Here is a 16,823-nt window from a genome sequence, read left to right on the forward strand (position 1 = left end):
GGAAAGATTGTCATTTTATGTATTGGGCTATGGTAAACTCTTTCTCCAATCTGCAGGCTGCAGCCGGCTGCGGCGCTGCATGGAGTTGAATACACCTAATGTCTGATCACGTGCTTCCATGAGCCAGAGTTGTTCCCTGCACTACGCAGCTCAGTTTCCAGATGTAGACGGTAATTTACAGACGATAAACGTGAGGAAAATTCTGCAACAGATGGCAGTCGGTCATAAGGCTGCTATTTTAACAAAGAAAACCAAAAAAACTACCTGTGACCTGCCTTCGCTAACCCTTAAAGCCTTGTTTTAGATACAGTATAAGTTTAGATATTTACATTTAGTCGACGCTCTTATCCAGAGCGACTTACAGTAAGTACAGGGACATTGCCCCCGAGGCAAGTAGGGTGAAGTGCCTTGCCCAAGGACACAGCGTAATTTGGCTCGGCCGGGAATCAAACTGGCGACCTTCAGATTACCAGCCCGATTCCCTCAACGTTCAGCCAGACTCCCTAGATAGCTTGCAAATACAGAGGATAGCGTACCGAAGTTGAGTTAGCCAATGTCGTTAGCGATGCTAGCTAACCTTAGTTTGCTAGTTGTATAACATTTAACTGGGTCTTGCAGCGCTGCTTGATTTACTGAAATTATTCTGAAATGTTATGTTCTACTAGCCATTAGCCTACTTGAGCAAGGCACAGTTTTCCAAAGCCCTAGTGTAACTGAGGCGACACAGTAAATAATTCCTCTTTCAAGTAATAAGCCCCCGTTCCATTGTTGAGCATTAAATTAGCTGCAAGGTCTGTAGAGATCTTGGGACTAAGCCACTCGATCGAACACAGATCTGTGTTTTGCTAATGCAGAATTTGGTAAAATAAAATCGGTAAAATAAACGTAATGAGTGGAGCATAACATGAAGTAACGTGGCATTTTAATTTGTGAGTTTTAACTTGTCCAGTGGGGCAAGTACATTTCTCTTCCACTTGGCCTACAAAAAAATCCACTTGTAGCGGACAAGCCTTAATGTCGAGCCCTGCATAATTGTTTTTTATTGATTATAAATGTTGAGTTTTATTCACATCCATTATGCAGGTACAATGCATTGTGACAATAAAATCTGATTAGGTTAAAATCAACAAATAATCATGATAATTAATCGTGATCTCAATATTGATCAAAATAATCGTGATTATCATTTTGGCCATGATCGTGCAGCCCTACTTCCAACAGGAGGTCAGTTTCATGGTCTTTGTTCCATGTGGTTTGATAATACCATAGCATTACAGATATAGACAACACTTTAAACTGCATTTTCAGACAATCAATATTTAGCATGTTTACCTAACCATGTCTTTCCTTTTGATTAAAGCTGTAAAAATGTATTTTTTTTTGCTGAATTGTGCATCCCCTAACACTGATCACTTATAACAAGAGCCAGCAGGCTTTTGAATGGATATTGATATTGACATTAAGAAGAGGTGTTGAAATTAATTGAATAATCGATGCATCGCAATGCGGACATGGACGATGCTGCATCGATGCAGTGGCCGACTATAATCGATTATAACGCAATGATGTCGCTAGATAATTTTCCGGCCGTGGCATAAACATTCAAATGAAAAATAACGTTCTCAGTAGCCTAACCTGTTTCCTCTAGACCAGTGGTTCTCAAACTTTTTAGACCCCGTACCACCTCAGAAAATATTTGACTCTCCAAGTACCACCATCGTGACCAATGTTAATATACAGTACGTAGGCTATACCTTATTGGGTCTAGACAAACATTTTTTATTAGGATTACAGTAGCCCCGGACTGAATTTCTTTGGCGCGCAAGCGGACAATTTAGGGGTACACCTTATATAGATCTGCAATGCAATTATTAATGTAGAGAGGGGGAAATTTTACCTGCCTGATCCTTGTCGGTACCTTCGCTTCTCTACCTGCTTCTGGATTTTGACTTCCTGCTTGAATATTGGATACGACTAGCCTACTCCCTCTTGTACCTTTGCTAAATAAATCTGCGCTCTGCGCTTGGGTCTACTCCTGTCTCCTGTGATGCGTTACAGAAGACTTCGCCTCAACAAGACCCAGCGGAGTTTGTCACAAGCCCCTCAGCGTTTGAGGATGTCCGAGCCGGGTCAGCATGCAGTAGGATCCCCCAGTATGCAACAGGTCTTTGAACACCTTGCTGCTGTACAAACGGAGCAAGGTCACAGACTCGGCCAAGTTGGGGAATCCCTCAACAATTTAGCGGGAGTCTTCCAGGATTTAAAACACCATGTGATGAGGCTTTCTGCTTAGGAACCAGCTCCTGCTGTTACAGCTGGGGTTTCTGGTGCCGAAGCCCCCCCCTCCTCAGCTCAGCACTCTGCACTCCATCTAGCTCCACCCCAGCGATATGATGGCAGCCCTGAATCTTGCAGAGGTTTTCTAACCCAGTGCTCTTTGGTTTTTGAACTGCAGCCTACACAGTTTGCCTCTGGTAGCGCTAAAGTGGGTTTTCTTATATCTAGACTCACAGGAAGAGCTTTGGAGTGGGTCACGGCAGTGTGGGATCAACAGAACCCTGTTTGTTCAGACAGTGAGATGTTCATGCAACAGTTAAAACGAGTGTTTGATCATCCCACTAACATGCTGGAAGCTGCTAAACGCCTCCTAAATCTACACCAGGGACAACAGTCTGTTTCTGACTTTGCTATAGATTTCACCAATGTCTTTTACCTGTCATTGTCTATGGGAGTGTGAGTCATGCAACCGTTTCAGCCTTGATAGACTCTGAGTCTGCAGGAAACTTCATAAGTAAACGCCTGGTTCAAAAACTTAAACTGTCTACGTCACCCTGTTCTCCACCACTACCGATTACATCCATTAACAACCAGCCCCTTGGTTCTGGCTTCATTACTCAAGCTACAGTCCCGGTAACTCTGGTTGTGGGTGCTCTTCACTCTGAGGAATTTTCTCTGTTAGTCATAGACCACACAACAAACTATGTTATTTTAGGTATGCCATGGCTCGCTTATCATGAACCACAGATTTCCTGGTCCACTAATGAACTGCTCCGTTGGGGTAGCAAATGTGTTTCCCAGTGTCTTGCTAAACCCATCAGAGCAACCAGCATCGAGAGCCCTTCAGTCTCTGTCACACCAGAAGTACCCTCGGCATATCTAGACCTCGCAGCGGTCTTCAGCAAGTAGAGTGCCACCTGCCTGCCACCACACAGACCGTGGGACTGTGCCATAGATTTGGTGTCTGGAGCTACTCCACCCAGAGGTAGGATTTATCCATTATCGTTGCCAGAATCAGAATCAGAATTTTTTATTGATTATAAATGTTGAGTTTTATTCACATCCATTATGCAGGTACAATGCATTGTGACAATAAAATCTGATTAGGTTAAAATCAACAAATAATCATGATAATTAATCGTGATCTCAATATTGATCAAAATAATCGTGATTATCATTTTGGCCATGATCGTGCAGCCCTACTTCCAACAGGAGGTCAGTTTCATGGTCTTTGTTCCATGTGGTTTGATAATACCATAGCATTACAGATATAGACAACACTTTAAACTGCATTTTCAGACAATCAATATTTAGCATGTTTACCTAACCATGTCTTTCCTTTTGATTAAAGCTGTAAAAATGTATTTTTTTTTGCTGAATTGTGCATCCCCTAACACTGATCACTTATAACAAGAGCCAGCAGGCTTTTGAATGGATATTGATATTGACATTAAGAAGAGGTGTTGAAATTAATTGAATAATCGATGCATCGCAATGCGGACATGGACGATGCTGCATCGATGCAGTGGCCGACTATAATCGATTATAACGCAATGATGTCGCTAGATAATTTTCCGGCCGTGGCATAAACATTCAAATGAAAAATAACGTTCTCAGTAGCCTAACCTGTTTCCTCTAGACCAGTGGTTCTCAAACTTTTTAGACCCCGTACCACCTCAGAAAATATTTGACTCTCCAAGTACCACCATCGTGACCAATGTTAATATACAGTACGTAGGCTATACCTTATTGGGTCTAGACAAACATTTTTTATTAGGATTACAGTAGCCCCGGACTGAATTTCTTTGGCGCGCAAGCGGACAATTTAGGGGTACACCTTATATAGATCTGCAATGCAATTATTAATGTAGAGAGGGGGAAATTTTACCTGCCTGATCCTTGTCGGTACCTTCGCTTCTCTACCTGCTTCTGGATTTTGACTTCCTGCTTGAATATTGGATACGACTAGCCTACTCCCTCTTGTACCTTTGCTAAATAAATCTGCGCTCTGCGCTTGGGTCTACTCCTGTCTCCTGTGATGCGTTACAGAAGACTTCGCCTCAACAAGACCCAGCGGAGTTTGTCACAAGCCCCTCAGCGTTTGAGGATGTCCGAGCCGGGTCAGCATGCAGTAGGATCCCCCAGTATGCAACAGGTCTTTGAACACCTTGCTGCTGTACAAACGGAGCAAGGTCACAGACTCGGCCAAGTTGGGGAATCCCTCAACAATTTAGCGGGAGTCTTCCAGGATTTAAAACACCATGTGATGAGGCTTTCTGCTTAGGAACCAGCTCCTGCTGTTACAGCTGGGGTTTCTGGTGCCGAAGCCCCCCCCTCCTCAGCTCAGCACTCTGCACTCCATCTAGCTCCACCCCAGCGATATGATGGCAGCCCTGAATCTTGCAGAGGTTTTCTAACCCAGTGCTCTTTGGTTTTTGAACTGCAGCCTACACAGTTTGCCTCTGGTAGCGCTAAAGTGGGTTTTCTTATATCTAGACTCACAGGAAGAGCTTTGGAGTGGGTCACGGCAGTGTGGGATCAACAGAACCCTGTTTGTTCAGACAGTGAGATGTTCATGCAACAGTTAAAACGAGTGTTTGATCATCCCACTAACATGCTGGAAGCTGCTAAACGCCTCCTAAATCTACACCAGGGACAACAGTCTGTTTCTGACTTTGCTATAGATTTCACCAATGTCTTTTACCTGTCATTGTCTATGGGAGTGTGAGTCATGCAACCGTTTCAGCCTTGATAGACTCTGAGTCTGCAGGAAACTTCATAAGTAAACGCCTGGTTCAAAAACTTAAACTGTCTACGTCACCCTGTTCTCCACCACTACCGATTACATCCATTAACAACCAGCCCCTTGGTTCTGGCTTCATTACTCAAGCTACAGTCCCGGTAACTCTGGTTGTGGGTGCTCTTCACTCTGAGGAATTTTCTCTGTTAGTCATAGACCACACAACAAACTATGTTATTTTAGGTATGCCATGGCTCGCTTATCATGAACCACAGATTTCCTGGTCCACTAATGAACTGCTCCGTTGGGGTAGCAAATGTGTTTCCCAGTGTCTTGCTAAACCCATCAGAGCAACCAGCATCGAGAGCCCTTCAGTCTCTGTCACACCAGAAGTACCCTCGGCATATCTAGACCTCGCAGCGGTCTTCAGCAAGTAGAGTGCCACCTGCCTGCCACCACACAGACCGTGGGACTGTGCCATAGATTTGGTGTCTGGAGCTACTCCACCCAGAGGTAGGATTTATCCATTATCGTTGCCAGAATCCCAGGCCATGGAAACCTATGTGGAGGAGGCTCTTGCCAATGGTTTTATTCGCCCTTCCACATCTCCCGCAGCCTCAAGTTTCTTTTTTATTGGGAATAAGGACGGTGGTCTCAGGCCTTGTATAGACTATAGGGGTCTGAATTCTGTTACTGTTAAGTACCGCTATCCCTTGCCTTTGGTGCCTGCAGCAGTAGAACAACTCCGGGAGTCTCGGATATTCACCAAGCTAGATCTTCGCAGCGCCTATAACCTCATTCGCATCAGGGAAGGTGACGAATGGAAGACGGCTTTTCATACTACTACAGGCCACTATGAGTATCTGGTGATGCCCTTTGGATTAGTCAATGCCCCTTCAGTGTTCCAAGCTTTTGTTAACGAAGTTCTCCGTGAATACCTTGGCAAATGTGTGATCGTGTACATTGATGACATTCTGGTCTACTCCTCAGATCTGGGTGAGCATGTCAAGCATGTACGCCAAGTCCTCAACAAACTCCTTAAAAACCGTCTGTACGTCAAACTGGAAAAGTGTGAATTTCACAAAACGGAAGTACAGTTTCTGGGGTACAGAGTATCATCCCAGGGGGTCCAGATGGATGAGGGTAAAAATCAAGGCGGTAGTAGACTGGCCTGAGCCCCAGACCGTTAAGGAGCTTCAGCGTTTTTTGGGCTTTGCAAATTTCTACAGGCGCTTTATTCGCAATTTTAGTTCAGTTGCGGCCCCTCTGACGTCTCTGTTAAAAGGGTCCCCCAGGAGGCTCTGTTGGAATGATGCTGCCGACCTGGCCTTCAGGAAGTTGAAGAGCGTGTTTACCTCAGCGCCTGTCCTCAAGCATCCAGATTCGGATCTCCCATTCGTTGTTGAGATAGATGCATCAGAGTCTGGAGTGGGAGCCATTCTCTCCCAGTGCCACGGTAAGCCCGGTTACACCCGTGTGCTTTCTTCTCTCACAAATTGACCTCGGCAGAGAGGAATTACGACGTGGGAAATCGAGAACTCCTGGCAATCAAACTTGCCTTTGAAGAATGGCGGCATTGGCTGGAAGGCACCAGGCACCCTTTCCTGGTGCTACACTGCAAAAAATGACTTTAAAAAAATAAGAAAAAAATAACCAATAATTAGCTAAATGTTCTTTTAACAAGCAAAATTATCTGCCAGTGCAGCAAGATAATCACACTTGTTAAGATTTCTTGAAATAAGAAAAAGATTTCTTGAAACAAGAAAAAGAAATCCAGAAAATAAGACCGCTCTAAATCTCAATATAGGCCTGGACCACTTGTTTTGAGCATTCTTGTTACGATTTTTTGACTAATTTTAAGATATTTATTTTTTCAGTAAATAAGAACTTGGGTACAAACCAGGTTAAGGCAAATTTGCTCAAATTAAGTCGAGAGAGGATGAAAACCAGATGACAATTCTTGTTTTAAGTACATTGAGAATCTCATAATAAGTAGATAATTCTTATATAAGGAAGACTTGTTAAGAGAAATTATCCTGTTCCTAGCAGCCATTAAATCTAAAAGTCTCTCCATTCATACTTGCAGGGCAGAATTCCGAGACCCTCCCCTTGCAAAACTTAAAACATTGTAGTTGTCTTTGCTTAACATGATCAGTGCACTGAATCTCTGTAGCTAAATATTACAATTGACTAATCTGTATTAGTACTGAGATAGTTTTTCACTAAAACACACTTATTAGTAATGACAACTCAAAAGTTTGATTTCAACACAGAAATATTTTGTTTATTTGCTCAAATCAGAAAATATGGTATACTGAAATAAAAACATTGCAACAAACTTTGCAGCCTCAAAAACAAAAAAGGTCAAAGACATGAAACATGGTTATCTAGCCAAGGTGATCTATATGGTCATCTATATGTTATCTAGCCAATAAAGGCATGGTGATGGGGTGTAGCATGGGCCATCGTAATTCTGACCATGATTCGTCATTAGACTCATTAACGATCACTGCAAAAGATCTGCATTTCCTGTGCAGACAGGAGAACCTAGCAGAACAACCATCTCTCCAGCTCTCCATCGCAGCCATAGCCCACCTGAGAGGTCATGACAGTTAGCCAGATTCGTTAGATTAGAGAGGTATATTAACATCGCATCGTTTGATTATCGTAAGAGTCGAGACTTCAGGACCCCGGGTTCTAGACTGGATGGAGTGCTACGGAGATGGCGTTCTGCTAGGTTCTCCTGTCTGCACCAGAACTGCAGCTCTTTTGCAGTGATTGTCTCCTATGTATGCGCCGGAACACTGAAGCTATGTAAGAGTGTCTCTTTTAGTACAGGTTTACTGTGCAACACTAGTTGGGGTGTGCTTGCCTTCGGCGAGCACAAACCATTGTTATCTCACATATATATTATTATTATTGTTTCTCTTCACACTCCTAAAACTCAGTCAATATTTGGACTACATAGACAACCTAGGTGTCAAAAGTTTTGTCTTGGTAGCGATTGAGTTGCTTGTATTGGGATTTACGTTCCGTTGCACGGTTTAAGTAGACATTAAGAATTTGTGGCGAAAGGTGAAGCTAATGGGGGCAACTTGCTAGCCACAGTCACTAACGTCACTAACGTCACGAAAGCTCGCGTGACTATCTCTAGCAGAACATTAGTTTAGCAGCTTATTAACTTATGGGAGATAGCTAGGCTAACTGCTTTACTGCAAGGCAGCTGCAGAAACGCCACAAGCAAAGAGGCCTGGGTGATAACTATTTGCTCATTTTACTTTGTGATATGACAGACAGTTGTAATGTGTAATGTTCAATATAAGCTAATAGTATTAAGGAAGTACATCTACTTTCGGAAACAGTCTACTATTTCACTGAAGCATTAGCATCATGACATTAGCCTCTGTTGCCCGGGCAACACATACTACAGCTGTCTATGATGCATCTGTTTTCAATCGTTAAAATAAACATTCCTCACACGGATATATTATGACATTAGATTACAAGTAAACGATTTGTGGGTGAAATTATCATTACCAGTGGTTTCAAACCAGTATAGCTCACGACACTGCAACGCTGTAGCCTAGTCTACTAACGCTAGCTAACAAAAACATCTCCACAGCTGTTTACAGTAGGAATTCAAACAGCGGCACATCCATTGCCACAACCTAAACTTTGTCAATCGGTTCATGAAAATAATTCATTTCAGCCTAGACCGTACAACGGATGTAACGTTGAATCGAATTCAACCAACGCAATCGCTACAGTACCAAGACGAACAGTCTAGTATGTAGTACAATCTACCGGGGCAGCTTCTCCACACAGGTCTTATCGCATTCTGCCTTGTTACTGACAATGATCGCTACCACTGACATTTTTATGAATGAGGGATATCCCCCTAAATAAATGTCAAGCTTATTTACGTTTTGGGGGGCATATTTTCAGTTAGCAGATGGTACTATTTGAATCGCGATTCCATCTGAGATAGCTACTGCTGGTACAGTACAGTAACGTTTTTTTAAAAGAAGCTTATGAATCAATGCAATGAGTAGGCTACTAATGCCTGAAAATATCACGAGAAGGGAAAAACTTACAATGATGTTTAAATCATAGAGATTAGGTCATTTTTTACACCGGTATATTTAGCCAATTTAAAACCTGCATGTAATAGCCTAATGTGTCACATTAAAGAGTTGTCTTAATAACAAATAGCCAGCTAGACCATATACTAGACGCCCAGCAGAAGTTTGTAGCCATATAAGGCCTATCTATATATATAGGCTACTTGATTTGGCTGCAAGATTCGCTGATTTTGGGTGTCCAAGATATGAAGGATTCTGATCTGTAGCAACAGTCTAGCCATGTAGCTAAGCCTTCTACGGGAAGAGTGGATTTTCGAAGTCTGGAAGAGAAATTTAGGCTAGTGCTACTTGCCCCACTGCACTGGACAAGTTATTAAAACTCAAATAAAATGAAATGCAATGTTAGGCCTACTTCACGTTATGTGCCACTCAATAGGCTACGTCTATCGATTTTATTTGACCGAATTCAGTAAAACACCAAAAAAGTGGCTTCGTCCCAAGATCTCTACAGACCGGCTAATTCAATCAAGCAGCGCTGCAAGACCCAGTGAAATGTATATCCTAGCTAGCGGTTTAGGCTGAAATGAAGTATTTTCATGAACAGACAGTTTTGACATTGACAAAGTTGAGGCTGTGGCAATGAAGTTAAGTAACAACTTTGTTGCAGCAGCATTCTTTGTCTACGTTGCGAGCTAACAGTGTCCGGTAGGCTTCTTCGCTATAAATAATGATGTCGCTATAAATAATGATGTTAAACCGAGACCATAAGCCCTCAAAGAAAATGTAAGGTAAAAGAAACAAAAGGTTTGAGGTTACTCTGAAAATTATCAATACAATAGGCTAATGTAATAATACAACTCCTAAATCCTTTTCTAACTAGACTCTATCTTGCATAATGAAACGTAACGTTTTTTAAGTAGTCTAATCAATAAGCCTGCGCTTGCCATCATTACTCAAATGATGCCATTCAGGGCGGTAAAATTACAAAATAGGACGCAAGTGTCTCAGAAATAATAGAGAGCTATTTGTCTTCAAGGCCAACCAATGGGAATATTGTGAATAAAAACAACACAGACACAGGGAGCAAATAAACAGGCAGATGTTAGCCTTGCATTGTTTGAAAAAGAAGAAGCGGGAAGCCAGCTAGTATATAATAGGCAGATGTTGGATGTTGGATCATATCACACCATGGAAAACCAAAGTCGTCCCCACGTCTGGATCGTTTGCAGCTCGTAGACCTACTGGCTTGCGCGGCACGCGGACGAGGTCGGACTGTACCCCGACCTTGCACTGCAGTGCCATATTGAATGGGTAGGGGTGAGGGGCATGAGGTGGGCAGACCTTGTGCCTAAGCTCCGTGAGAAGCGTGGCATGCTTCCCAGCCCGAACATAATGGTGCTCCACGTCGGGGGAAACGACCTCAGCCAAGTGACCGGGCTGGACCTGACGAGGCGGATGAAGCGAGACCTGGGGGCCATCATGTAGATGTTCCCAAACACTCTGCTGGTGTTTTCATATATCCTGGAACGCTGCGTCTGGAGGTATCAGAGGAGCACCAGCGCTTCTGGTATCGACAGGGCAAGACGTCGAGTCAACGCAGCGGTGTCTAGCTTCCTGGCCGACCGTGGGATGGGGAGCATTCAACACCCCCAAATACGACACGGTTTCGTGGGGATGTACCGACCCGACGGTGTCCACCTTGATCACGTTGGAAACAATGTGTTCTTGGGAAACATCCAAGACGGTCTCCGACGACTCCTGTGCTAGCCACAGCACACACAACAACGGCTCTTTTAAGAGCCACCCATAATGTAAAAAAAAGAGCAATTAGACCGTTCAAAGTGCAGTGTTTCCCACACATAGACTAATTTGTGGCGGTGCGCCACAGAATCAACACCGGCCGCCACACATTGCGCTTCGTGAAACATTTTTTTTATCGCTATTTAGGTTAAAACACGCAGCGTATTCGTTCAGCTGCATTTACTTTCCCCTGCTCTCCCTCCGTCTCTCTGTCACTCATGCGTCTTTCTCACATATGCACAGTCACAACGTCAGCACACGTTAGCAACAATGCATACATACGCCGTTCTAGTAAGACCGAAAGCTATATCAACGAGCTTTCAGCATTAGTGCCGTACCTAAAAGTCGAGGAAAGTTGAGGCTACTTTTCGCTAGGTACCTTACTCGAAGGTTCCCCTTCGTTCTTTTGGTGAGAAGTCTCAGGAGCTAGCTACTTACCCGGCATCCTGGAGCCGACCAGTTAAATAGTTGTTTAGCACTAGCGTGGCTACATGCAAAATGCAGAAATTATATATTAGTTGTTGTTAATTTTGTGAAGGTGTGAATCATTTAGGATTAATATTTAATGTAACAAATTATTAACAAATTAAGTGTGTAACAAATTATTAACGAAGGAATTATTACGACTCCCCCCCCCCGTCTGACAACCCCCACCCCCCTCCCCGCCACAACTAGTTTTCTAATCTGTGGGAAACACTGAAGTGCCGTTGTAATTTCACAACCATGGGGTCTTACAGGGTTAAATGGTACCATCTTTACATCTTTGAAGTGTGTCATAAAAAGCGGCGTCACGTAGGCTAGGCATTGCGAGCTCAGCTCACGGTGTAGGCTATACGGTAGGCTACTCCATATAGTGACCAACTCTACATTCATACGTCTCTGAGCTTGCTTTAAAATAACAGAAAACATTAATATATTGACGTTGATAGGCTACATTTAGATGCTCTTATGAATCAAAATGTCCTACCACTTGAGAAATACGGTCCTACACATAATTAGACAAATGCAATATTAGATGTCCCATAGCCTACAACCTCATAACCAGGTGCAACAGTTGCCTCGAGAGGATTAAGGAGTTGAAGAAGCAGATGCTGTGTCTTCCTCTTGTTGGGCAACCAACAAGTTGTTTATATCTGATTACAATTTAATAAGTTACCTAGCGCTGCATCTTCATGAGCTACATTTGGCCTCCTCCTTACCAGTATCACCTCTCCTCCATCTGAGTGATACATGTAATTTTTACAAAATTATCATCAAGGGAACACAATGGTCAGAACTGCAGTCAGACATTTAAATGTTTTTTTAAATTACCTTTTTTTTATAAACACCAGGAGACTATGGGCAGCAAATTGTATGCTCTCTAGTTCACTCCATTGTTAATACTTAGCTTAGCTATAAAAATAGCATTTGCGCTGACCCACAGCAGAGTTAGCTAATAGTTCATCCTAAATTTGGAACTGGCAAAAACCTACACATTCGTATGTATAATTTGAACAGTACTTGCTACGAATCTTTAGCTGAGGCAACATACTCTATGTTCCTATTTCACCGACGCCAGCCGCAAATTAGCCACCCTAGCTGAGGCATCGACCATATGAGACTTAGCTAGCTATCAAACTAGACGAAAATGTTTTCAATCATGACGGAATTACTGGATTTGATTATTTAAATCAGTTAAGTACGGTGTTAACGGCACAAGTAAAACATAAGTACGCACAGAGATAACTAGCAGCTAAATTGGATGACTGCAGATAGTTTACCGTTACAGAGCAAAAGTCACGTAAATAAACCCCAAAATGAGTGTGACAAGGTAAATATACTGAATATAAGGCAATTTAACTAGAACAGATTTTAATTTTTTGTAGTGTAACGGACCACCGCAATCTAGAATACTTACAGTCTGCAAAATGGTTAAATCCCCGCCAAGCTCGTTGGTCTTTGTTTTTTACTCGGTTCCATTTTACTCTAACCTATAGACCAGGTTCAAAGAATGTGAAGGCAGATGACCTCTCTCGGCTCCATGATTCTTCTTCCTCCCAAAACACCCCGGAGCCAATCTTGTCACCTCAACACATCATCGCCCCCATTAGATGGGATGTCCTGGAACACATTCAACAAGCCTTGCCAGCTGATCCAGTTCCCCAGGGGTGTCCCGGTGACAAGACTTATGTCCCCACAGCTGTTCGTGCTCAGCTTCTTCAATGGATTCACTCGTGTCCCAGCTCAGGTCATCAGGGTATCCAACGCACCCTGTCACTGGTCAGAAACAGATTCTGGTGGCCATCTGTGAGACGTGATGTTGTGCAGTATGTTAAGTCTTGTGCTGATTGTGCGTGCGCAAGTAAAGTCTCCCCGTCAACTACCCTCGGGTCTCCTGGAACCCCTTCCCATATCTAACAGACCATGGTCCCACATCGCTGTGGATTTTATCACTGACCTTCCCTGTTCTCAAGGTTTTAACACTATCTTGGTTGCGGTGGATAGGTTTTCTAAGGCATGCCGTCTGATCCCACTCAAGAAGCTGCCTTCTGCCATGGAGACCGCGGAATCCCTATTCCACCATGTGTTTCGGACTTTCGGCCTACCTGAAGAGATCGTGTCGGACAGAGGGGTACAGTTTACCTCAAAAGTGTGGTCATCGTTTTTCACACTGCTGAACGTGCCAATTAATCTGTCCTCAGGGTATCATCAACAGAGCAACGGTCAAACGGAGAGACTAAACCAGGAGATTGGCCGGTTCCTTCGCACCTACTGCTCTCAGCAACAGGGGGAATGGAGCAGGTTTTTGCCATGGGCAGAATATGCCCAGAATTCCCTTAGGAGCTCTTCTACAAACCTCACGCCATTCCAGTGCATCCTGGGTTTCCAACCAGCCCTCTCCCATGGTCTGAGGAACCTTCGGAAATCTTGGCAGTGGACGACTGGTATAGACGGAGTAAGGCGGTCAGGGATGCTGCTCACGTTCGGCTACAACAGGCCGTCTGAAGCCAGACTTCCCGATCAATCAAGTCTGGCTCTCCACGCGGAACATCCGTCTCCGCCTCCCTTCCAAGAAGCTAAGCCCTCGTTTTATTGGCCCATTCAAGATTGTCAAGCAAGTCAATGCGGTGTCGTATTGGTTACTGTTGCCCTCTCATTACAGGATCAATACAACTTTCCATGTCTCCTTGCTCAAACCTGTTGTCAGACCCCAAGATGGCCAGTCAGGCCCTGAGGTTCAGTCTGCGCCACCACCCCCTTTGCTTTTGGATGATGGCATGGCATACACGGTCAGGTCTCTGCTTGACTCCCGTCGCCGCCGGACTGGTTTTCAATACCTCGTGGACTGGGAGGGTTATGGGCCGGAAGAGAGGTCCTGGGTTCCAGCCTCGGACGTTCTTGACCCTTCCCTCATGGCTGACTTCCATCTGGCCCATCCCGAGTGTCCTGGACCTCGCCCCCGTGGTAGGCCGCCCCGTGGAAGTCTGTCTTCGGCTTCAGGAGCCGCCCGTGGAGGGGGTTCTGTCACGATCCAACGCTCCTCTTCCCCTGAATACCGAGGCCTTCCAATCTGGACCCCAAACCCCCCCCCCCCCTGTTTACCCTCTAGTTGGTTTGTTCCATTCTGTTTGTTTTGCACGCCCACTCCTTGGATTGAGTTGCCCACTTATCCCTACACACCTGTGTCTGGTTACCCATCAAGCTGGTCTGTATACATACCCCTGATTCCCTTGTGTTCCTTGCGAAGTCTTGTGTAGTTTACCATCACATTCTGAGCGTCTTTTATTACCTGTTTGGCCTCTTGTTGACAATCCTTGTTTGTTCCAGACCTCGTTCCCTCCTGCCTGATCCTTGTCGGTACCTTTGCTTCTCTACCTGCTTCTGGATTTTGACCTCCTGCTTGAATACTGGATACGACTAGCCTACTCCCTCTTGTACCTTTGCTAAATAAATCTGCGCTCTGCGCTTGGGTCTACTCCTGTCTCCTGTGATGCGTTACACTAGTTTTTCCAACAACTGAAAGAAAAAAAACACCTTTATTTCAGAATTGTCTAGTTGCTCAATTTGTAATTTTGGCAATTCGCAGAATTTCATTGCTACATGTTAGTCTGTAACATGAAGGCAAAATTGATTCAACCATTAAAACCATATATCTTCAGAAAGCTTATACTCTCAGGAAGTTATCTAATGAGACAAGAGACACGTCCTTCTCTCCATATTAGTATGCTGCTCATGCACAATAAATTCGGTATTGATAAATGGAGTATATGGCTGATACTTTTTTGGGCTCTGCCATTTAGGAAAACTGATTCAACCACCTAAACCATGTATTTTCTGAAAGCTTACATGTGATTTGTGGAAACGACTACAGGTTTGAACACACATTTGACAATTTCTGAACTGTCCAGTCATGCTTTAAGTTTAGGGAGATGCTAATTTTTTATGTAGCCTACAGAATTATTAGGCTACTAAACCTATACCAATTGTGATTTTGATATGCTGATAACATGATTTACATCTCAGAAATTTTCATATGAACAATCTACATTAAGCTTATTTCAATTATCAATATGAAAGAATTCTCAATGCATCTCCATGTCACCTGATATAGGTGGTTGAGATTGAGAGTGAGTCAGAGGCTGGGGCAGCATCAGAGGCGTTGTTAGACCTAAAACTCTCCTGGGGCACAGGCCCCTATAATTTTTTTTCTTCTTCCAAGCGTGCTCTGCACAATACACTACTCGGCTAAAGAAACTCACCTTGCTTAACCCACTATTCAACAGTTCAGGGATGCAGGTTTGATATCAGCTTCTGTGGCAGAGAGAGGTATAGACATTGTTGGAACTTTCTTTAGTTTTGTAATGTTTTCTTAGCCTACCTCAATTCTTGTGTCTGAGTCCGACACCAGGGGCCTCATGTATAAAGGATTGCGCAGCTTTCATACCAGAAGATGGCGTACGGCTAAAACTCGAAAAGTACCTACGCACAAAAATATTCACATGTATAAAACCGGTCGTACGCCAGGTCCTGCGCACCTTTCCTTTATAAATCACAATCAACGTGAGATTGACCGCACGTGAACGAGCCACTGACCCCGCCTTGCCTCCTCCCATAAATTAATATGCAGATGGACTATAAATGCGCTCCTGAGGTTATTTTGTTGTCTGAATTACCGTATTTATTCAAATAAACGCCGCCCACGAAGAAACGCAGCACCAAAAATGAACGTTAAACGCTGCAGCGTTTATTTGAAGAACTACGGTGACTGTGAGATCGCGGTTCTGACAACAGAGGTGGAGGCGAGAATATGTGTCCTGTTTGGCGGCCTGTCATCAGGTATTAGTGACAAAAGACATTACAATGCATTACAAATAAAATTATCATTATTATTATAGGGCAATCAATGCTGTGGGTTCAGCGAACCGGACCATGGCAGAAATTAAGAAGAAATGGTCCGATATAAAACTTTAAATGAAGAAATGAGTGGTGGCGCATCGTAACAGCATGATTTTGTCGTTTGTTTGACAGCTATGGAAGCAAATCGTGACCAAAATTCAAATGAAAATGCATTTCCAGAAATGCATTTTCATTTTAAGAATGTGGCTGCATTATTTGACTCATAAATCAAATTAGTATTCAATCATCCTATTTGCATTTGCATTTTCTTCTTTAAGACTGCTCATTCTTTCCCTTAATTAAAATGAAAACGAAAAAGACATTTGAAATTTAATTTTCAAAATATGCCCCAGCAAATAGATACCAAAATTCAATTTGAAATGTAAAATTTGAAAATGAAAATGCATTTCCAGAAATGCATTTTCATTTTAAGAACGTGGCTGCAAAATCGTGACCACAATTCAAATTCAAATGCATTTCCAGAAATGCATTTTCATTTTCAAGAACGTGGCTGCAAAATCGTGACCACAATTCAAATTCAAATGCAT

Source organism: Hypomesus transpacificus, chromosome 14, assembly GCF_021917145.1.
Source record: "Hypomesus transpacificus isolate Combined female chromosome 14, fHypTra1, whole genome shotgun sequence".
NCBI classification, from domain to species: Eukaryota; Metazoa; Chordata; class Actinopteri; order Osmeriformes; family Osmeridae; genus Hypomesus; species Hypomesus transpacificus.